This window comes from Dreissena polymorpha, chromosome 5 (genome assembly GCF_020536995.1).
Source record: "Dreissena polymorpha isolate Duluth1 chromosome 5, UMN_Dpol_1.0, whole genome shotgun sequence".
Taxonomy (NCBI): Eukaryota; Metazoa; Mollusca; class Bivalvia; order Myida; family Dreissenidae; genus Dreissena; species Dreissena polymorpha.
The window spans coordinates 4,037,638-4,063,893 of NC_068359.1; the positions used below are offsets into that span (position 1 = coordinate 4,037,638).

The 26,256-nt window shown below is 31.5% G+C and overlaps 1 protein-coding gene across 3 annotated transcripts in view; it reads left to right on the plus strand.

Moving 5' to 3' along the window:
* Nucleotides 1-26,256, plus strand: part of LOC127832294 (uncharacterized) — a 55,566-nt gene that overhangs the window by 4,617 nt on the left and 24,693 nt on the right. The window contains exon 1 of one of the 3 annotated variants that reach the window (XM_052357707.1): nt 6,038-6,107. The exons of 1 other annotated variant lie outside the window; for it this stretch is intronic. The gene's annotated coding sequence lies outside the window, so the exon portion shown is untranslated. Of the gene's footprint in view, nt 1-6,037; nt 6,108-21,595; nt 21,734-26,256 lie in introns of those variants that run through there. One more of the 3 variants, XM_052357708.1, reaches the window with a different exon arrangement.

Below are 26,256 nucleotides of genomic sequence, written 5' to 3' on the forward strand. Positions count from 1 at the left end.
ATTTATCTGTCTTATCCGTACTTCAGAGCGACAGTGTAATGTTCAACGACACAAATATGATCCTGTGAAACTAGACGCTAAAAATAATAACAGATGCTATTGGACTTTTACAAATGAGTTAAATTAATGCTTCAAAGAAAGACTTTGCTGTTGAAACAAAGACTGTGATATTCAATAACAAAATGGTTTTCGTATGAATATTTTGGAGTATTTATATTACTACATTATTTGAGTGAAAAGTTATTGAATACATGTTCTAAATATATTATTATATACTCGGTTTATTATGATTACATCTTATTGGCCAGCAGTGACTAATCATTGACCTCTTAATAATTTGAACGGACTTGGTATGCACATTACATGTAATACAATTACCGCTTGTATTTATATGATAACGGTGCACGTGTATACCGCGTGATGGATATAAAACACGATTAAGTAAACATAGCCACATCAAATCTTTACCCGCTGTAATATGTACATCAAGACGGCTTTAAAAGTTGTATTATATATTGAACATAGTAATTAATTGCCTAAACTATACAATGCCACAGTGTCATATATGTGTAATAACATGAAATGTATTTGTAAACATGTAAAAAAAAATTGCAACGCATACATTTAAAACCATCAAACTCTAAACTGAGTTTGGTAACATATGATTGGCATTATTAGTCAGCAGATATGTATAAATACCATGGGCTACATGTGATGATGTTAATTTGCAATAAACATTGCGAAAAAATGAGTTTTTTTCCGGTTGAAAACAGAAATGAATACAACTAGCAATATGTTCATAAAGAAATGCAAGACAAATCATTGAACATCTGAACTCTTTTAACATTTACAACAGGAATAAATTTAAGATTGCATTTATGCAATTTTTAGTTGTTAAACAACATTGATATCATAGGATCAAAATCTGGAACAACACGTATCGTGAAAGACCTATTAGTCGATGTAAGTATGACATTTGTTCGTTTTGATTCAAGAGTAAATACTGATTTGATAGAAAAATGAAAATAAGTAAAGCTGTAGCTTTTGTGTTGATGACTTTAAAGAGTGTATGCTCATTTTGCGAGTTTGTATGTCTATATAAACATGATCTTCATTTAAGTTATTACCATGTACAAACATGTCGCAAAGTCTATATCGGATCTCTGCATACAAATTGTGATACACACAATTTATATGCAATTGTTGTCTACATTTCGTGTATTGTTGTGTTGTTGAACTGTCAATACGTGCCTTTTCTCTTACAAAATATCAATTATTTTACCAATGAAACGACGTATAGTCTGTAATTGTAGTAAAATAAGCACTCCTTTTCGTAAGATGATCTCGCTTATGTCGGTCAGATAACTAGCTCGTAAATGTAGGACTTGTTAAAACTCTGCAGTCGGTTTCCATGTTTGTGTGTGGTGTTATTTTGAAAACTGAAATAGTATGATTATTTTAGTCGACTGTGTAGGCGAGATATTATCTCATATAATGTTGGATTATAAGATTAGACAGGCATGTTGTTAAAGTATTCATGAAGAATACAACTTTGCAACATTTAACGATTTAATGGCTAATAGAAAAAAGACGAGAAATATACTTCCAGCGTAATTTTTATCCATATGCAATCAAGTGTGTTTGTAAGAAGCATGTGATACTTCAATTTAACAAATGAAGTAAGCAACAAAATATGTATTTCGATAAAATTTTACATATTATATTCAAATCGTATGAATAAAGCTTTCGCTTTCTCGATGACATTTTAATGATCTTATCCAAAGGAACCGATTTAATCAACAGGTAATGGCCGAGCAAGTGCGCATGTCAGATGCCAGTGTGAATAATCTTAGATTGATGGTATATTCCAGAAAAGCATTGACGTTACAAAGTACATGTAGATGTATTGAAATAATCAAAATTTATAGTGCACATGCTGCATTTAATATGTGAACGAATTTTAAGTTATACAATCATTCAAAACAATCCAGGAACTATCTCATATGTCAACATACCCGTCTGAACACAGTTTAATACAACAATTCGGTAAACCGGAAAGCACAACTAATTTGATCAATCCAGGAACTATCTATGTATACTGCCAAGCGCCAAATACAGCATTATAGCTCATATGTTAATATACCCGTATGAACAAAGTTAAATATCAACGATTCGGTGAACCGGAAAGTATAACTAATTTTATCAATTAACTGGAAAATTGATTCCACGTAGACGTCTTAGTATTCACTAATGTGTATGCTATGGCTGAAATAAACAAGCGATGACTTCAACAGTGTATGCTCAAAACTTGATACATATTTTGATATTTCATGTGATTTATTTCTACAGTTTCATCTCCAAGCAAGCTACTTTCCAAAAGGATCACAAAGAAATCAAAGTATGAACTAACTAAATCCATTCCATTTGATTCTTACGTTTTATTACTAGTCCTTGAGGAAACAACAAATTGATACAATGTTCCACGTATTTGCTGCGGCTTAACATTGTTATTCAAAATAAAAAGATTTTTCGTTTAAATTCCGCACGCGGTTTTCATATGTTCCCGAACCTTTTTTCGCTTAATAACTTTTTTCCTATTTATATTGGCTTAACCTACTTTTACGGCATATACTTTATTATATTCCTTATACGGTTAATGTTGCGAAAAGGCAGCATTAAGCTATTTGGCCGTACCAATTTTTATCGTTTCGATCTTAATCAATGTGATTGGCGATTTAAGGACGTTTTCAATAATGCAGCGCACAAAAATTATACAGAAAAAAACCCTACCGATTCTTGAAAACAACTGTTATTTTTATTGAATGCGATAAAGATACTGGCGAAAATTTGTTGGGGAAATTTGTTGACAACAGGCATCCGGTAATTTAGGCCTCCAGTAATTAAAGCTGCCAGAATTGCAGAACTGGTTCAAAAACTTTATGCTCTTCCTTTAGTTAATCACACATGTGGAACAGTAGAAACTACATATTGAACACTTATTTACATATTCAATGACGAATAATGGTTCCGACGATTGAAAATAATCCTACTGGACATGAGCTTTCGAGTTTAATTAGCGCGTCTGTGACAATAGTCCAGTTCCTTATTGATTTGTAATGGTCATTGTAGACTCTTTTGGCTACATCGCAATAAATATGAGTGGGACATAATGAATATGCATACTCATTTATACATTCATGGATTTATCCTACATAAATAAGGATTTATGATTCGTATCTAATCTTAAACGTGTTATGCTTGTTGCGCCACACAAATACATATGGTTTAAATTATGAAAAGATAAACTAGTGAATTTATAGGTCGAATGATAAACAAACTAAATGTACTAGAAGTGCACATGTTAACAAACGCCATACCACTTTGTAATGAGTAACATTCTTGAAGACATGTCGGGTAACTTGAAGCATAAAATCTCGAGTAACTTGACTTGCTCGCATGTTCGTTGATTTATAAAGAACTATATCGACGTTTTCTATTATTGATTATTGATTTGACCAACGCGTTGTTTTCAAATGTTGCTGTATAAGCTATTTAAAATGGTAAACCTTTTGAGTTAGTTTATATTTATATCATCGAAGTACATAGCAATGTGATATAGATTCAGCATAATGGGTGAAAATGTAAGAGAACTAAATTTATGACTGAATCTAAATTACCTGTATAAATATGTATGGTATTTATACAGCAAGCTCCAGATAACGTGACGACACCTGCATGGAAGCCTAACCAAACAAATAGTTTGACAGAATAAAGGAGAAGTCTTGTTCGATTGCGTGAAGTTTCTGATGAAACGCGAATAAAATATTTTCCTACTCGTTAACAGCACACAGGTGATCAGTCGACGCAAATAGCAGGCATGTCTTTAACTATATATCTTGACGCTATTGTTAATAATAATATGTGTTGTTCAAACCATTACATTCATATTTAAGTGAACGATAATTTCAAACAATAAAATAGTGTCTGAGAAAATATACATTGTGTACAATTGAATATATAAACTAATATGTTGTTTAACTTGAATTATCATGTCAGAACCAGGTACTTTATCAGCTGTTTATTCCGACATGAAGCTCGTCATCTGATTTGTTTACTGTTGTTGTTGTTCAGACTCTCTTGTTAAAGACGTTTCACTCTACAAAGTATTCCGAATCACGACTTAAGTGTTCAGGACAAGAACTAGATTAAAGAGGTGTAATTTGAAAAAAAGGATAAATAATTGCAATTGTATCGTGTTATTTATATCAAACGGTTACTTTTAATTTTTCATCACATGCCAACTATGTACATGCAGATAACCGTGTTATTGAAACAGAACAAATTAATTAGATCGGATCAAGGACGTAAGATATATGGTATTTGCATGGGGCTTATGGAAGGTATCTTGCCAAAGTTTGGATGCAACAAATGATAACCACCAAGTTGCAATCATACACACTTTTAAATCATAATTTGCGTGCAAATAGATTTAGCGAAACAAAATATTAAAGGGTTTTTGTAGTTCTAAATTCATATATATGACACTCTTCAAAATAAGATAGAGACAATTAGAGTAAAGTAGAAACATTATCAATGAATGTTTTGTGTAAAATTGTGTTGCTACTGATTCTGGTGTATAACGATTTACTTTTATTATTATTCGAAACCATGTAGAACTTCAAGAAATATCCCAGTGACCATTTGTATTTTTCGATGGATTCTTAAGTACTTTCATTACTATTATTACATTTGATAAAATAATATTACACGTATTATTGAATGAAATTCAGTGGCCATCCCATTTTGGATGATCGAATTTATGTTTATGCGCATGCAAAAATCGATGAATCCCCAATGCAAATGGAATTTGAGATGGATACTGGCTGTGGTGGTTATACGTAGATATTTCAAGCGTTTCATGAAAAATTGCTTATTCAAGAATAGTTACATCTGCATAAGGGAGATATCAAAATGATATTCATTTATTATACATAAAATATCTTAAATCATTCAGGCGCTCTAAATACCGAAATGTAAGTAATTAATATCCCAGTTGAGGTGTAAGAAGTAAATTCACCAATCATTCATTTGATTAGTTATATAATTATTTTATTTCAATGGTACTGTTAGCTCTCTCTATTCTTAGTTCACAAATAAATTTCTTGAAAAATTACGCAAAATTCCGTAGTAAGAATAAGTAGACAGTCTTTGTTATTTTATTATAAATCTAAACTCTACACTCAGTTCTGTAACAAAAGCAAATATTAAAAATAAATCCTTTTTCGATAATGATATTTTGCGAGTAATATTCATCCAAGAATTATTAAATTTCCAAGTTTGTATCGTTTCCCTCAATAATATAGCCACAATGCGTACATATTTAGTGAAAACATAGGGATGCAATTGTGATGTCTATCTTATAAGTGGTACGATTGAGCATGCAAGCGGTACGACTGTGCATCCATCCATTATGCGACATTTATGACCTTTAAGTCTACTCGCTTAGATGAAGCATTGTATTCAGAACGCCTGCTGATGCCTCTACACCGCCTACATGCGATGGACGGCTTTTTAGTATAGTAGTACATTACATGTGGACATCCCTTTGGTTGTGAGTTTAATTGGACATCCCTTTGGTTGTGAGTTTAATTGCATACATGTGTCCATATCGAATGGATGGAAATACTATAGCTTAGAACAATTGACAGTTTGTTATTAGTTGCTGCAAATACGTATTGAACTACGGACCGGATTTAAAGGATTTTGTATTTCCGTTATGCAATAATACCATAAGACTTTGCGTTAGAGATGAATATATAAGGAGAAGCAACAAGTTAATACGAAATGATTGCTTATGACAGCTAAAATGAAGCAAGTAGAACAAAGTAGCTAAATCCAAAGGGTAATTGACTGCACTGTCTTCCATGTTCTGATCGCTTGTTAACTAATCCCCGCACTGTTATGTCTTGCACTCTATTCTCATTCCAGCTTCACAGAGAGACTTTGATGTTTAATAACGCTGTGGTTTGCCTTTAAAAACTAGACACCGCAAAAATAAACTGACGGCGCCTACTGGACAGTAACTCGTCAGTGAAACAATTGCATCCGTGATTATTAGTTTCAACACAAGATGGATGGTTTATAATGATTATTTTGGAATATGTATAAAATACACATGTGCATCGCTTTTATATGCATTATGTGAATGGATGCGCATGGTTATTACAGGTAATGCAACACTATACGATAGTAATGGTATAATTGTATTGATATGGTGAAATTTGTATTTGTATTTGTATTATAAACATTTGGCGAACATTAAAAGATGAGAACATAAAAAAAGAAGATGGTAACAATCATGCCCAGAAGAAAATCAATTAAAGCAACTTAAAATATCAAAATCAACGAATATTGCGTAAAATAAAGTAACTCATAAAAAATCAGAACATAGTTTGTAAATGTTGCACTCAGTCTTCATTACAATTTGGACATTCTCATTTAATCAAAACACATGATTTGCGCAAATTAAATACAAATGTCCACCTTATTGCTCTGATGTTAAATCAAGGCATATTCCACAATTAACTTTATGTCTTACCCGCAATGTGCACTAGCGTGTTGACTTTACAAAAAAGAGAACTTGTGTGTTAATTTAATGCTCAAACGCATGTGTCGTTATTAGTGTTATATCCAGTGTCTCGATGTTCCCTGTAGAATTATGGCAAGTTTGAATAAAACTGCCTCATAATCGAATCTATATTTTAAAACGCATTTTGAAAAACATATTAACATGAGATTTATTATTTACGGGGAAATAAAAAATATACAATTCTCAAATAACATTCAAGACTTTTTGTGGTTATCACGCAAATGCGGTATTTTCAAATTGTAGGGGTTTGGGAATTAGGGTCTGTGGTAAAAATTAGGGTCACACCAGTTATAGGAAACATAATTGTTTGAATATGGCCTATTGTCTGTGAATTATAAGTGACATGTTGAACTCGTTGCTCATGATCGGATTTTCTAAGCTAAGTTGTGCGCGATAATTGGTATCCTTGAAGCAAAGTGTGTTCTTATTGATCTAATGTAGCTCAGCGCTAACTGTCAGCATTCTTGATAGAGAATCATCTACTCGGGCTTAACTCAAGATCAGTGATATTCGTATGATATTGGAACATGCTTTACATGTTTGATTTACCTGTTTACCTTTGCGTTTACTATCAGCCTACATTTTATTGTAAAAGATGTAATGCATAATATTGCTTTATGAATTCCTTGTAAATTTCGAATGATTCGTGTATTTTTCTGCAAACGTTTTTATGTCATATATATATATATATATTTAAATTATATATTTAAGTTAAAATATTATCATTTCAACAGACACATAAAAACGTTTGCAGAAAAATTACAACATCTACAAGAACACCAACATAATATGTACACCTACAAAATACTCACTTTTCAACCACATGTTTATTAACACTTAAATATAAATGATATATATATATTTATATTTATATATATATATATATATATATTTATATGCAATGACCACATTTTTATAAAGTTCATATTGAAGGTCTCTCTGGGATTTTAAATTAACTTAATTACTAAGATGTCGTGTTTTTTTCTCATGGCTTTTTATGAAATGTCGTCAAAGTCTCATTAGTCTGTGTGTTTGATTCCACGAAATATCAATCAATCAAGCCATTATAATTCAGGTACATTAGTACTTATTTCTCGTAAATATATCTCGTCTTTGGTTGTCAGATAATTAGCACTTACATTTAAGATCGTTGCATGACCTATATATGTTTGTGTTCGCATTCGGTTGTGAAGTGTATGTTTGTGACAATATTATTTATATGATTATTTCAATAGTTATATCAATGTCTTTGCACGTTTTATAATATGGATTCTGATTTATTGTGCAGCTTGTATTTACTAATGCTATAGTAAGCATTTTTATGGAATTTTATATGATTTCCTCATTTATTGGCTTTAAATAAACACATGCAATTTTGTTAATAAGCGTAATTGATTTCGAAAGTAAGAAAATAAGACTGTATATTGTATAACAAAGTTGGTATTGATATTTCAAATGTTTATTACCGTGCAAATGTACTCAGTTAAATCCGTTTTTTTGCGTAATACCATTGGTAAAATCTGAATAAATACCTCAATTTGATTCTTAAACGCACCCTGAACGTGTGATCAGTGTAAGTTCCCAAAAGTATTGTCTATAGTATCGGTTTTACTGATATGTTGGAAAATATGCCATGATCATGTATGGTATGATAAGTTAGCAATTTGACGTGTTCCCTTTAATGTATGGCAAGCGTATTTTTATTTGTGAAGAAAAGTAATGTAAAACATTATATAATGTTGGATTATAAGATTAGACAGGCATGTTGTTAAAGTATTCATGAAGAATACAACTTTGCGCCAGATTAAATAAATGCAACATTTAACGATTTAATGGCTAATAGAAAAAAGACGAGAAATATACTTCCAGCGTAATTTTTATCCATATGCAATCAAGTGTGTTTGTAAGAAGCATGTGATACTTCAATTTAACAAATGAAGTAAGCAACAAAATATGTATTTCGATAAAATTTTACATATTATATTCAAATCGTATGAATAAAGCTTTCGCTTTCTCGATGACATTTTAATGATCTTATCCAAAGGAACCGATTTAATCAACAGGTAATGGCCGAGCAAGTGCGCATGTCAGATGCCAGTGTGAATAATCTTAGATTGATGGTATATTCCAGAAAAGCATTGACGTTACAAAGTACATGTAGATGTATTGAAATAATCAAAATTTATAGTGCACATGCTGCATTTAATATGTGAACAAATTTTAAGTTATACAATCATTCAAAACAATCCAGGAACTATCTCATATGTCAACATACCCGTCTGAACACAGTTTAATACAACAATTCGGTAAACCGGAAAGCACAACTAATTTGATCAATCCAGGAACTATCTATGTATACTGCCAAGCGCCAAATACAGCATTATAGCGCATATGTTAATATACCCGTATGAACAAAGTTAAATATCAACGATTCGGTGAACCGGAAAGTATAACTAATTTTATCAATTAACTGGAAAATTGATTCCACGTAGACGTCTTAGTATTCACTAATGTGTATGCTATGGCTGAAATAAACAAGCGATGACTTCAACAGTGTATGCTCAAAACTTGATACATATTTTGATATTTCATGTGATTTATTTCTACAGTTTCATCTCCAAGCAAGCTACTTTCCAAAAGGATCACAAAGAAATCAAAGTATAAACTAACTAAATCCATTCCATTTCATTCTTACGTTTTATTACTAGTCCTTGAGGAAACAACAAATTGATACAATGTTCCACGTATTTGCTGCGGTTTAACATTGTTATTCAAAATAAAAAGATTTTTTGTTTAAATTCCGCACGCGGTTTTCATATGTTCCCGAACCTTTTTTCGCTTAATAACTTTTTTCCTATTTATATTGGCTAAACCTACTTTTACGGCATATACTTTATTATATTCCTTATACGGTTAATGTTGCGAAAAGGCAGCATTAAGCTATATTGGCCGTACCAATTTTTATCGTTTCGATCTTAATCAATGTGATTGGCGATTTAAGGACGTTTTCAATAATGCAGCGCACAAAAATTATACAGAAAAAAAACCTACCGATTCTTGAAAACAACTGTTATTTTTATTGAATGCGATAAAGATACTGGCGAAAATTTGTTGGGGAAATTTGTTGACAACAGGCATCCGGTAATTTAGGCCTCCAGTAATTAAAGCTGCCAGAATGGCAGAACTGGTTCAAAAACTTTATGCTCTTCCTTTAGTTAATCACACATGTGGGACAGTAGAAACTACATATTGGGTAGTTTTGAACACTTATTTACATATTCAATGACGAATAATGGTTCCGACGATTGAAAATAATCCTACTGGACATGAGCTTTCGAGTTTAATTAGTGCGTCTGTGACAATAGTCCAGTTCCTTATTGATTTGTAATGGTCATTGTAGACTCTTTTGGCTACATCGCAATAAATATGAGTGGGACATAATGAATATGCATACTCATTTATACATTCATGGATTTATCCTACATAAATAAGGATTTATGATTCGTATCTAATCTTAAACGTGTTATGCTTGTTGCGCCACACAAATACATATGGTTTAAATTATGAAAAGATAAACTAGTGAATTTATAGGTCGAATGATAAACAAACTAAATGTACTAGAAGTGCACATGTTAACAAACGCCATACCACTTTGTAATGAGTAACATTCTTGAAGACATGTCGGGTAACTTGAAGCATAAAATCTCGAGTAACTTGACTTGCTCGCATGTTCGTTGATTTATAAAGAACTATATCGACGTTTTCTATTATTGATTATTGATTTGACCAACGCGTTGTTTTCAAATGTTGCTGTATAAGCTATTTAAAATGATAAACCTTTTGAGTTAGTTTATATTTATATCATCGAAGTACATAGCAATGTGATATAGATTCAGCATAATGGGTGAAAATGTAAGAGAACTAAATTTATGACTGATCTAAATTACCTGTATAAATATTATGGTATTTATACAGCAAGCTCCAGATAACGTGACGACAGCTGCATGGAAGCCTAACCAAACAAATAGTTTGACAGAATAAAGGAGAAGTCTTGTTCGATTGCGTGAAGTTTCTGATGAAACGCGAATAAAATATTTTCCTACTCGTTAACAGCACACAGGAGATCAGTCGACGCAAATAGCAGGCATGTCTTTAACTATATATCTTGACGCTATTGTTAATAATAATATGTGTTGTTCAAACCATTACATTCATATTTAAGTGAACGATAATTTCAAACAATAAAATAGTGTCTGAGAAAATATACATTGTGTACAATAGAATATATAAACTAATATGTTGTTTAACTTGAATTATCATGTCAGAACCAGGTACTTTATCAGCTGGTTATTCCGACATGAAGCTCGTCATCTGATTTGTTTACTGTTGTTGTTGTTCAGACTCTCTTGTTAAAGACGTTTCACTCTACAAAGTATTCCGAATCACGACTTAAGTGTTCAGGACAAGAACTAGATTAAAGAGGTGTAATTTGAAAAAAAGGATAAATAATTGCAATTGTATCGTGTTATTTATATCAAACGGTTACTTTTAATTTATCATCACATGCCAACTATGTACATGCAGATAACCGTGTTATTGAAATAGAACAAATTAATTAGATCGGATCAAGGACGTAAGATATATGGTATTTGCATGGGGCTTATGGAAGGTATCTTGCCAAAGTTTGGATGCAACAAATGATAACCACCAAGTTGCAATCATACACACTTTTAAATCATAATTTGCGTGCAAATAGATTTAGCGAAACAAAACATTTAAGGGTTTTTGTAGTTCTAAATTCATATATATGACACTCTTCAAAATAAGATAGAGACAATTAGAGTAAAGTAGAAACATTATCAATGAATGTTTTGTGTAAAATTGTGTTGCTACTGATTCTGGTGTATAACGATTTACTTTTATTATTATTCGAAACCATGTAGAACTTCAAGAAATATCCCAGTGACCATTTGTATTTTTCGATGGATTCTTAAGTACTTTCATTACTATTATTACATTTGATTACATAATATTACACGTATTATTGAATGAAATTCAGTAGCCATCCCATTTTGGATGATCGAATTTATGTTTATGCGCATGCAAAAATCGATGAATCCCCAATGCAAATGGAATTTGAGATGGATTCTGGCTGTGGTGGTTATACGTTGATATTTCAAGCGTTTCATGAAAAATTGCTTATTCAAGAATAGTTACATCTGCATAAGGGAGATATCAAAATGATATTCATCAAAAAAAGAGAACTTGTGTGTTAATTAAATGCTCAAACGCATGTGTCGTTATTAGTGTTATATCCAGTGTCTCGATGTTCCCTGTAGAATTATGGCAAGTTTGAATAAAACTGCCTCATAATCGAATCTATAATTTAAAACGCTTTTTGAAAAACATATTAACATGAGATTTATTATTTACGGGGAAATAAAAAATATACAATTCTCAAATAACATTCAAGACTGTTTGTGGTTATCACGTAAAAAGCGGTATTTTCAAATTGTAGGGGTTGGGGAATTAGGGTCTGTGGTAAAAATTAGGGTCACACCAGTTATAGGAAACATAATTGTTTGAATATGGCCTATTGTCTGTAAATTATCAGTGACATGTTGAACTCGTTGCTCATGATCGGATTTTCTAAGCTAAGTTGTGCGCGATAATTGGTATCCTTGAAGCAAGTGTGTTCAGAAACAGAAAACAGAAAGATAAATCTTATTACTTACAAAAGCAAAGAGAAATTTTAAGAAGAATGTTATTCCAGCGTTAACCTTATTTATATCCATATCCAATCATAGCTTTCTTGGATAGACCACTGTGTAATAATATTAATGGAAAAAGTTATTTTAACACATAACCAGCAATAAAATAACTGTATTGAATCAAATTGCAAACAAACATGAAATACACTTCACCGTAAGTTTTATTGATAACGACATTTTCATGACTTTTACCAAAAGTAACAGGATTAAACAACGATTATTGCATCTTTAGTTTGCATGTCAGTTTCACAGTTTGCTTCTTATGAAATAGTTTGTTTTAGAGTAGATGATACGGTCATGAGGACACAGGCCGGATGTTAATTTCTAAAATCAACTTAGTGTTAATCGAATGCACCTGTATGATAAGCATGTTGTTTTACATGGTGTATTTAATGCTCTACAGTTAAGTAATGATAGTTATAAAATTAGTTTCTTGCTAAGTCAATTTCTTGTTTCGCTTTGTCTAGGTAAATATCAATGGTTCTGTGTAAAACCCAACAAAAGTACTAAATTAAGCTGATAAGGCATACAGAGTAATGCCCGCGCCGTGGACGACTACCTTCTCACGAGTGTCTATGTTTTGGTGAATTAACCCATATATGCCTAGTGGACTCTCCCATCCTTCAAAATTGGATCTATTTATTTCCAAAATTAGGGATGACTTGTATATTTATTTCTATATTTAAAATATTTTTTTACAGAAATTCCTTTAAGCAAACAGCGCAGACCCTGATGAGACGCCACATCATGCGGCGCCTCATCTGGGTCTACGTTGTTTGCCAAGGCCTTTTTTCTAGACGCTAGGCATAAATGGGTTAATGAAAACATTTGAAACTTAAAACACATTTTTAATAATAAAAGATTAAATATGTGTACAGCTTCTTCTTCGCAAACAAAACCCATAATTTGAAAATCAAACTACTTAATTCATAGCATGAACTACACAAATCCAGTAGCTTCTATTCTGTTCAATATTGCTGTTTGCATGCAAGGCGACTTCACTGCATTCGTGTTATTCTTTTGCTTATCCAAGATAGTGTAGTGTTCAATGAAATTATGGATTTGTATAATGCGAGACGCGTTGAGAGATTCTACTGAGCATTATCTCTTGAATACAATTATTCCTTCCATGACAGTTAAGTGCGGCACAAAATTGGTTTATAATAGTTGTTAACCGCAATACGTATGGGCGACATGTTAAACTTGAAATTCTGACATAAATGCTCCAAACGCGCTGCGAAAGTGAATTGTAAGCACAGAAGAATATTTGGTCATTTACCGTTCCAAGGTGGTGACCCTAGTTATATTCGTTATTGAGAGTTGTTTATATTTGTGTATTTTATGCTAAATGTTTTCGTGCTTCTTGTTTTTTTTTAATTAGCTCCCTTGCCAATAATAATTAACCGCATAGTATATTAAGGTTCCTATCCAACTGGTGCAGCTGGTTGTTCACTTTGTTTACATTTTACTACTTTTCAAGACGAACAAATCCAAAAGCTAAGATTGTTACAAATTGTAAATATGAAAATGTGTGTTTATTAACCGATTGAATAAGTAAATGTTTTGATCTAAATTTATCTATACTAAATCGTTATTTTATAGAGAGTATATGCATATTAAACATAAAAACTTAATTCGGCTATGTCCGTCGAACTACGGATATCTGGAAGTCATTTGTGAACCCCCAGTGACTGAGATCACGAAGGTCAATTCTACATTATATAAACAAAATACTCGTATTAACGTGTTCGATGAGCTGGTAGGACATGAACAAATACACTTACATAATATTGTGTTGGATATTGTGTGCAGTTGCCAAACATTTGTGTAGATTGCAATACAAACGAATTTGCCATTTTGTCTACATGGAAAGAAAAAAGAGCGTACTGTGTAAAGAAAGAAATATCGTCTGCGCCAAAATAAATGATATTATAGACACACTAGAAGGGAATTATTACATGTAAATGTACTTTTATTGATAAAATTATTAAATGTAGTCTACAAGTCTGGTATTACTCATAAACTGGCACCATATCGTAGGATTTTGTACATATTTAAGGAAAATTTATCAAACATTATTGTAGATATATCCTATTTTATAACGAGTAGCATTGTTAATTAAATGATTTGTGCGATATCAATGTTTTGCAAATAATACTAAGTACGAAATAAATGAAACATTAACCTTTTTCCGTTGTTTTCATTGTTCATATGTTTGATTTAATATGAGTACTTGCACATTTATAAAGTGCAGGTGTATTTTTATGCATTCTTTTCTCTATTTTATGCCTTTATTTAACATTTTTGGCAAGATAATACAACACAATTTCATTTGATTGAAAACTTATTTTGAAGGGTAATAACGACAAAACAATTATTTTACAACCACGACCATATGATCAAAACTATGTATAAGACAGTCCTAAAGGAACAACACTTAACTTGAAAGACCTATTAGTCGATGTATGACTTCTGTTCGTTTTGATTCCAGAGTAAATACTCATTTGGAAGATAGATGAAGATAGGTGAATCTGTAGCTTTTACGATGAGGTCCCATATGGATCAATGCTCTTTCCGCGAGCTTTATATGCGTAATAACACACACAACGAAAGTCTTTCCCAAGTGTGTGCCATGTAGCAGATTTACCTTTTAACGTCGTAACCAAGTAAGACAATTTACCATATTATTGCCATTTTGATATTTATCGGTTCACTCAAAATTTAAAAAAGCTTATGCAAAATCTCACTATACATGTCTATGATCTGGATGCGATGGACGGCCATCTTGAATTATGATTGCATATGCAAAGACTCTTTTATATATATGAACGATAAGATTGCGATCCACGTCAATCTTAAATCTATGAAAGCATATGCATGTTTCGTTACACATATATATCGAATAGTCTGAATGAGATATTAGGCACTCTAAAATTACGTCTCGTTATGTAAATATATGATCTGAACGGATGAATTCATATGGATAATTGTGATGGACGGCCCTCTTAAATTACTGTTTCATTATAATCTGATTAAACTTAGTATGCACAAGCCATATTACACTAGCACAGATAGTAAATGTTAATTGGTACATTCTAAATAACTGTCAGCGTTATAGGTATTTTACTAAAGCACTGAAAATATTTATTTACAAACAATGCTTCAATAGCATTTTAAACTAAACATCTCAGTCCAATACGTGGTTATCTGCAAGGCTTCAATCGCCAGTTGTTGTTTTTAAATATTTGTATGTGTCTTCCCAGCTCTTTTAAATTAATGCTTCAAAGAAAGACTTTGCTGTTGAAACAAAGACTGTGATATTCAATAACAAAATGGTTTTCGTATGAATATTTTGGAGTATTTATATTACTACATTATTTGAGAAGTTATTGAATACATGTTCTAAATATATTATTATATACTCGGTTTATTATGATTACATCATATTGGCCAGCAGTGACTAATCATTGATATCTTAATAATTTGAACGGACTTGGTATGCACATTACATGTAATACAATTACCGCTTGTATTTATATGATTACGGTGCACGTGTATACCGCGTGATGGATATAAAACACGATTAAGTAAACATAGCCACATCAAATCTTTACCCGCTGTAATATGTACATCAAGACGGCTTTAAAAGTTGTATTATATATTGAACATAGTAATTAATTGCCTAAACTATACAATGCCACAGTGTCATATATGTGTAATAACATGAAATATATTTGTAAACATGTAAAAAAAAATGCAACGCATACATTTAAAACCATCAAACTCTAAACTGAGTTTGGTAACATATGATTGGCATTATTAGTCAGCAGATATAGATAAATACCATGGGCTACATGTGATGATGTTAATTTGCAATAAACATTGCGAAAAAATTAGTTTTTTTTTCCGGTTGAAAACAGAAATGAATACAACTAGTAAAATGTTCATAATGAAATGCAAGACAAATCATTGAACATCTGAACTCTTTTAACATTTACAACAGGAATAAATTTTAAGATTGCATTTATGCCATTTTTAGTTGTAAAACAACATTGATATCATAGGATTAAAATCTGGAACAACACGTATCGTGAAAGACCTATTAGTCGATGTAAGTATGACTTTTGTTCGTTTTGATTCAAGAGTAAATACTGATTTGATAGAAAAATGAAGATACGTAAAGCTGTAGCTTTTGTGTTGATGACTTTAAAGAGTGTATGCTCATTTTGCGAGTCTGTATGTCTATATAAACATGATCTTCATTTAAGTTATTACTATGTACAAACATGTCGCAAAGTCTATATCGGATCTCTGCATACAAATTGTGATACACACACTTTATATGCAAATTTGTCTACATTTCGTGTATTGTTGTGTTGTTGAACTGTCAATACGTGCCTTTTCTCTTACAAAATATCAATTATTTTACCAATGAAACGACGTATAGTCTGTAATTGTAGTAAAATAAGCACTCCGTTTTCGTAAGAAGATCTCTCTTATGTCGGTCAGATAAATGTCAGATCGTTGTATGTGGTGTTATTTTGAAAACTGAAATAATATGATTATTTTAGTCGCCTGTGTAGGCGAGATATTATCTCATATAATGTTGGATTATAAGATTAGACACGCATGTTGTTAAAGTATTCATGAAGAATACAACTTTGCGCCAGATTAAATGAATGCAACGATTTAATGGCTAATAGAAAAATGACGAGAAATATACTTCCAGCGTAATTTTTATCCATATGCAATCAAGTGTGTTGGTAAGAAGCATGTGATACTTCAATTTAACAAATGAAGTAAGCAACAAAATATGTATTTCGATAAAATTTTACATATTATATTCAAATCGTATATATAAAGCTTACGCTTTCTCGATGACATTTTAATGATCTTATCCAAAGGAACCGATTTAATCAACAGGTAATGGCCGAGCAAGTGCGCATGTCAGATGCCAGTGTGAATAATCTTAGATTGATGGTATAATCCAGAAAAGCATTGACGTTACAGAGTACATGTAGATGTATTGAAATAATCAAAATTTATAGTGCAAATGCTGCATTTAATATGTGAACGAATTTAAAGTTATACAATCATTCAAAACAATCCAGGAACTATCTCATATGTCAACATACCCGTCTGAACAAAGTTTAATACAACCGGAAAGCACAACTAATTTGATCAATCCAGGAACTATCTATGTATACTGCCAAGCGCCATTTACAGCATTATAGCTCATATGTTAATATACCCGTATGAACAAAGTTAAATATCAACGATTCGGTGAACCGGAAAGTATAACTAATTTTATCAATTAACTGGAAAATTGTTTCCACGTAGACGTCTTAGTATTCACTAATGTGTATGCTATGGCTAAAATAAACAAGCGAAGACTTCAACAGTGTATGCTCAAAACTTGATATTTCATGTGATTTATTTCTACAGTTTCATCTCCAAGCAAGCTTCTTTCCAAAAGGATCACAAACAAATCAAAGTATGGACTTACTTAATTCATTCCATTTGATTCTTACTTTTTATTACTAGTCCTTGAGGAAACAACAAATTGATACAATGTTCCACGTATTTGCTGCGGCTTAACATTGTAATTCAAAATAAAAAGAGTTTTCGTTTAAATTCCGCATGCGGTTTTCATATGTTTCCGAACCTTTTTTTCGCTTAATAACTTTTTTCCTATTTATATTGGCTAAACCTACTTTTTACGGCATATACTTTATTATATTCCTTATACGGTTAATATTGCGAAAAGGCAGCATTAAGCTATTTGGCCGTACCATTTTTTATCGTTTTGATCTTAATCAATGTGATTGGCGATTTAAGGACGTTTTCAATAATTCAGCGCACAAAAATTATACAGAAAAAACTACCGATTCTTGAAAACAACTGTTAATTTTATTGAATGCGATAAAGATACTGGCGATGATTTGTTGGGGAAATTTGTTGACAATAGGCATCCGGTAATTTAGGCCTCCAGTAATTAAAGCTGCCAGAATGGCAGAACTGGTTCAAAAACTTTATGCTCTTCCTTTAGTTAATCACACATGTGGGACAGTAGAAACTACATATTGGGTAGTTTTCAATACTTATTTACATATTCAATGACGAATAATGGTTCCGACGATTGAAAATAATCCTACTTGACATGAGCTTTCGAGTTTAATTAGTGCGTCTGTGACAATAGTCCAGTTCCTAATTGATTTTTAATGGTCATTGTAGACTCTTTTGGCTACATCGCAAAAAATATGGGTGGGACATAAAGGATATGCTTACTCATTTATACATTCATGGATTTATCCTACATAAATAAGGATTTATGATTCGTATCTAATCTTAAACGTGTTATGCTTGTTGCGCCACACAAAAACATATGGTTAAAATTATGAAAAGATAAACTAGTAAATTTATAGGTCGAATGATAAACAAACTAAACGTACTAGAAGTGCAAATGTTAACAAACGCCATACCACTTTGTAATGAGTAACATTCTTGAAGACATGTCTGGTAACTTAAAGCATAATATCTCGAGTAACTAGACTTGCTCGCATGTTCGTTGATTTATAAAGAATCATTTTAAAGAGAGAATATGTAACTTAACTATATCGACGTTTCTATTATTGATCATTGATTTGATCAACGTGTGTTTTCAAATAATGCTGCATAAGCTATTTAAAATGTTAAACCTTTTGAGTTAGTTTATATTTATATCATCTAAGTACATAGCAATGTGATATAGATTCAGTATAATGGGGGAAAATGAAAGAGAACTAAATTTATGACTGAATCTAAATTACCTGTATAAATATGTATGGTATTTGTACAGCAAGCTCCAGATAACGTGACGACAGCTACATGGAAGCCTAACCAAACAAATTGTTTGACAGAATAAAGGAGAAGTCTTGTCCGATTGCGTGAAGTTTCTGATGAAAACGCGAATTAAATATTTTCCTACTCGTTAACTGAACACAGGAGATCAGTCGACGCAAATAGCTGGCGTGTCTTTAACTATATATCTTGACGCTATTGTTAATAATAATATGTGTTGTTCAAACCATTACATTCATATTTAAGTGAACGATAATTTCTGAGAATATATACATTGTGTACAATTGAATATATAAACTTATATGTTGTTTAACTTGAATTATCATGTCAGAACCAGGTACTTTAATTATCAGCTGGTTATTCCTACATGAAGCTCGTCATCTGATTGGTTTACTGTTGTTGTTGTTCAGACTCTCTTGTTAAAGACGTTTCACTCTACAAAGTATTCCGAATCACGACTTAAGTGTTCAGGACAAGAACTAGATTAAAGAGGTGAAATTTGAATAAAAAGGATAAATAATTGCAATTGTATCGTGTTATTTATATCAAACGGTTACTTTTAATTTATCATCACATGCCAACTATGTACATGCAGATAACCGTGTTATTGAAATAGAATAAATTAATTAGATCGGATCAAGGACGTAAGATATATGGTATTTGCATGGGGCTTATGGCAAGTATCTTGCCAAAGTTTGGACGCAACAAATGATAACCGACAAGTTGCAATCATATACACTTTTAAATCATAATTTGCGTGCAAATAGTTTTAGCGAAACAAAACATTAAAGGGTTTTTGTAGTTGTGAATTCATATATATAACTATCTTCAAAATAAGATAGAGACAATTAGAGTAAAGTAGATACATTATCAATGAATGTTTTGTGTAAAATTATGTTGCTAATGATTCTGGTGTATAACGATTTACTTTTATTATTATTCGACACTATGTAGGACTTCAAGAAATATCCCAGTGACCATTTGTATTTTTCAATGGATTTTTAAGTACTTTCATTGCTATTTTTACCTTTGATTACATAATATTACACGTATTAGTGAATGAAATTCAGTGGCCATCCCATTTTGGATGATCGAATTTATGTTCTTACAGCGCATGCAAAAATCGATGAATCCCCAATGCAAATGTAATTTGAGATGTTAAATGGCTGTGGTGGCTATACGTAGATAGTTCAAGCGTTTCGTGAAAAAATGCTTATTCAAGATGAGTTACATCTGCATTAGGTTGATATCAAAATGATATTCATTTATTATACATAAAATATCTTAAATCATTCAGGCGCTCTAAATACCGAAATGTTAATAACTAATATCCCAGTTGAGGTGTAAGAAGTAAATTCACCAATGATTCATTTGATTAGTTATATAATTATTTTATTTCAATGGTACTGTAAGTACTCTTTATTCTTAGTTCACAAATAAATTTCTTTAAAAATTACGCAAAATTCAGACAGTCTTTGTTATTTTAGTATAAATCTAAACTCTACACTCAGTTCTGTAACAAAAGCAAATATTGAAAATAAATCCATTTTCGATTATGATATTTTGCGAGTAATATTCATCCAAGAATTATTAAATTTCCAAGTATACATAATTGAATTTTTATCATTTCCCTCAATAATACAGCCACAATGCGTACATAATTAGTGAAAACATAGGGATGCCATTGTGATGTCTATCATATAAGTGGTACGATTGAGCATGCAAGCGGTACGACTGTGCATCTATCAATTATGCGAAATTTATGACATTTAAGTCTTCTCGCTTAGATGAGGCATTGTTTTCAGAACGCCTGCTTATGCCTCTACACCGCCTACATGCGATGGGCGGCTTTTTAGTATAGTAGTACATTACATGTGGAAATCCCTTTGGTTGTGAGTTTAATCGGATACATGTGTCCACATCGAATGGATCGAAATAGTATAGCTTAGAACAATTGACAGTTTTGTATTAGTTGCTGCAAATACGTAATGAAATAAGGATTTAAAGATTTGTATTTCCGTTATAAAATAATATCATACGATTTTGCTAAAGAGGTTTATATGTAAGGAGAAGCAACAAGTGAATACCAAATGATTGCTTATTACAGCTAAAATGAAGCAAGTAGAACAAAGTATCTAAATCCAAAGGGTGGTTGACTGCACTGTCTGCCATGTTCTGGTCGCTGGTTGATTAATCCCCGCAGTGTTATGCCTTGCACTCTATTCTCATTCCAGCTTCACAGAGAGACTTTGATGTTCAATAACGAATTGGTTTCTCTAGAAAAACGAGACACCGCAAAATAAACTGACTGCGCCTACTGGACAGAAACTCGTCAGTGAAACAATTGCATGCGTGATTATTAGTTTCAACACAAGATGGGTTGTTTATAAATATTAATTTGGAATAGCTATAAAATACACATGTGCATCGCTTTAATATTAATTATGTGAATGGATGCGCTTGGATATCACAGGTAATTTAACACTATACAATAGTATTGGTAAAATTTTATTGATATGGTGTAAAGGTATTTGTTCTGAATTATAAACATTTTGTTAACTTTGAAGGTATTAGTGTTATATAAATGTTAAGTCAAAATGCCACCTTGTCAAATGCCACAATAATCCTAATCAAGTGTCTCGATGTTACTGTAGAAATTTCACATGTTTGAATTAAACTGCCTCATAGTCGAATCTATAATTTAAAACGCTTTTTGAAAAACTATTTACATAATATTGATTATGTACGGGGAAATAAAAAATATTCAATTTTACAAGACTAATTGTGGTTGTCACGTTATTTTCAAATTAAAGGGGTTGGGGAATTAGGGTCAGTGGTAAAAATAAGGGTCAGTTATAGGAAACATAATTGTTAAAATAAGGCCTACTGTCTGTAAATTATAAAAAAAAGTAAAAAAGTGAAATGTTGAACTCGTTGCTAATGACCGGATTTTCTAAGCTAAAATGTGTACGGTAATTGGTATCCTTGAAGCAAAGAGTGTTGTAATTGATATAAATTAAATGTAGCTCCGCGCTATCAGCCTTCTTGATAGTGAATCGTCTGCCATTAAACTCAGGCTTGAAACAAGATCAGTGATATTCGTATAATAATGGAACATGCTTTACATGTAAACTTTTACATATTGTTGAAAAAATTGTAATCCATAATGTTGCTATATGAATTTTGTTCAAATTTAGAATGATACGTGTTATGGATTAATTATTTCTTGCAAGAAGTATTATTCTTGTTCATTTATTTATATTAAAGTGTTAATGAGCATGTGGTTTAAAAGTGGGTATTTTGTAGGTGCAATGAACACATTTTATAAAGTTCATATTGAAGGTCTTTCTAGGGTTTCAAATTAACTTAATTACTAAGATGTCGTGTGTTTTCTCATGGCCTTTTAAGGAATGTCGTTATAGTCTGAATAGTATGGATTTTCGCTTCCACGAAATATAAATCAATCAAGTCATTGTCACATTGAACGGTATTTTTGTTGGAAATTCAGATACATTAGTGCTAAGTTCTCAAAAAAAGATCTCATCTTTGGTTGTCAGATAATTAGCACGCAAATTTGAAATCGTTGCATTACTTGTATACGTTTGTGTTCGCGCTCGGTTTTGAAATAACCCTCACCGTAAGTGTTTTTGACAAAGACATTTCACTGACTTTTACCAAAAGTCACAGGGTTAAACATAGGTTATTGCATCGTTAGTGCGTCTGTCAGTTTCACATTTTGCTTCTTATTTAAAGTTTATTTTTAGAGTAGATAATTCGGTCATGAGGAAACAGGCTGGATGTTAATTTTAAAAATCGGCTTTGTGTAAATCGAATGTACCTTTATGATAAAAATGTTGTTTCACGTGGTTTATTTAATTCTCTACAGTTACAGGGTGCAGGATCACGTGACTGTGGGGTTCCCCTTTTAACTTTAATGGATGTAAATACGACAAATATTATTGATTTTTGTTCGTATTTTTTCTCTCGGACCAATTTTATTAGAAAAAACATTATTTTTATTTTTGGTTAGTAATTGATTTAAAGAAATATTCATATTTGTAGTTGTTTCTTTCTGTTTTGTGACAATTTGAACTTCTTAAGACGAGGCGTGCAACAATGTTTAGCATACTGGAACTTAATAATGCTCGTATTCGAATTGGAAACACCATAAGGTGCATTTTCAGTTTTGAGTCACTGTGTTGGAACTTAGCATTCATTGTTTGACTGCGAGTTTTATTTTGAATTGTTACAAACAGACCTAGTGACCAATTTTATTTCTCTCCGTCTTCTTATTATTTGATAACCCATTATTTTGTGCAAGTTTGGATGAAATCTATTTGCGGAAAGGTATATATAGGTGAAATCGATAAATTATTTAAATTTTATTTTATCCCAAAACGTATCAGTTGTATATATCCATTTGATGTTTGAAATCTAACGTTTATCATAGTTATAGATATACACAGATAATTACGTTATTTGTAAAAAAAAGTTCTCACAGTTGTGCTCAATTTAATCCCTTAAGGCATAATTGTAAGGAAAACCCGCCCGTTGAAAAAAATCCTATCATTAAAGGCTCAATACAAAATAACAGCAACAATCACAACAGTCACCACCTGTCACCCACGATTTTATTTCATTTGTATATCAGCAAAAGATGGTTCTAACAAACTAACAAACTATCAAACATATTATATGTGTAAAAAATATATTGTACACTTCCGCGCACGTCCTTCGAATGCATTCAACAACAACAACAACAACAACAACAACCTTTATTAGCATATAAGCATAATACAATGCTTTTTTTTGCCACAAAACAGAAAGTTACGCAGTGTGTGTGTTAAAAATACATTAATTCAATATTCAATAAGAGAAGTTAACAAAAAACAGTAGTACAGCAGTAATCAATATAATTATATCATCAACTGTAATACGAGGAAAATGTAGAATTATTTTAATTATACAAACATATTCAATGAAAAAATAAAATTAAAAATAACATGGCTATGTCTTGTAGAAGCTAACAATTATAACTGATTGTCTATATTATTACGCATTTCATTAGCATTGAAAATATATTTAGCAAGGCTTATTATGTCTCTTTTATTTGCCGACTGCATTAGAAAGTCAAATTTATTGAACGTTGGCCACCTTTGAAAATATGATTTTAAATGTTTCTTTCTAATTTCTCTATATAAAGGACAAACAAGTAGAAAGTGATACTCGTTTTCTATAGCGTGTCCGTTGCAAAACTTACATTTTCTATTTTCGCGTAGTATGTTATTATAACGACCTCTTTCTATTTCTAATCTATGTGACGATAATCGAAATCGTGTAAGTGATGTTCTATATTTCTTATTTGTTATAAAATCAAGATATGGTTCTAACTCAAAAGTGGTTTTAAATCTACAATAGCTCATGAGTCTAGGGGAATTATTTATTTCACTATACCAGCTTTGTTTGTAATTATCTAATAAACGTTGTTTAATTGTATTGTAGATGAATGTTTGATCGGTTTGATTTATGATAGTTGTTTGATCCGCCCATATATTGCTTAACCCAAGCTCGTCAAGAGTGTTTTTTATGTGTGGCGCCCAATTTCGATGGTTGTATGTGATATTGTGTTGTGCATCGTTAAATATCACAGAATATATTGTTTTTGTGATACTGTTATCACTTGATTTAAGTATTTTTAACCAATAACGGAATATTTGTAATTTGCGTATTATGTATAGCGGCTATCGTCCTAATTCTCCGTACATACCAGCTAGATTTGTAGATTTGTGTACTTTTAAGATTTTTCGAAGTAGTTTTGTATGTATTGTTTCGATTTCTTTACCTTTCGTAAATCCCCATACTTCTGCTGAATAGTGTAGGGCTGGGGTGACTAGTTTATCAAATAGGTTTAATTGTTCGCGTGTTGAGAATTCGTATTGATTAATAATAGTGAAAAGTTTATGTAGAGATCTATTTCCGCGTTCTGCTAGTGTTTGGGCTGTTTTATACCAGTTACCATTCTTAAATAGTGTTATACCTAAGTACTTGAAAGATGTCACTATTTCTAATAATTCCCCGTAGAGGTAAAAGTTATAATTTGTATGGCGATTACTTTTTTCAAAGATCAAGACCTTTGTTTTACGTGTATTAATTTTAAGTTGAGATAATATGCAGTAATTTTCAATGTCATTCAACATTGATTGTTATGATGTTGGTGATGTCGAAAATAGAACTTGATCATCTGCGTATGATAACAAGAAAAACTTAATGTCGTTAATCGTTATAATTCCTTCGATATTTGAGTTTATGTTCTCTACCATATCATTGACGAACATTAAAAAAAGAAGTGTGCTTCAGTGCTTTAGAAAATGCGAGGTAATGTAGATTTAAAAAAGCAATACTTATGTAAGTATTATTACATTACAGTCAAAGACTTATAGATTATTATAATGTCAACAACTCATTATAGATAACGAAGTTCATGTAGGTAGTGAATGAGTGTTTAACATGTACGTCTCAAATGCCTTCTGTAATAACTCTTTTCACATGCAAACATATTTGTAGTATGTAGAAGTTCATAAAATGCAATATTGTGTTAGATTATGTATTTATCGTACCGGAACTATGAACATACACTTGTTTTGCAAACATATATTCATAGCAATTTCAATAATCTGTTACTGCTTATAAATATATTTATTCATACAAATAGAATGCCATCAATTGGGCAAGTATTGTCAAGAATTACAACTATACCATTGATAGGCCCTTTTAAGTGTATTGTGTACGTCTTATTTTAAGTTGGATAAGTAACTTGAATGATCTCGATACACATTTATTAATAATGTGTGTTTTCATTTAAATTTAAATCTACATTTGCATTGGCAAACAGCATCATTGATCAAGGCATGCCAAGAATTTCAAGTAAATAACGTTGATATGCCCCTTTACATTTTTTTATATATATCTTGTTGTTGTTTTGTTTTTTGGGGTGTG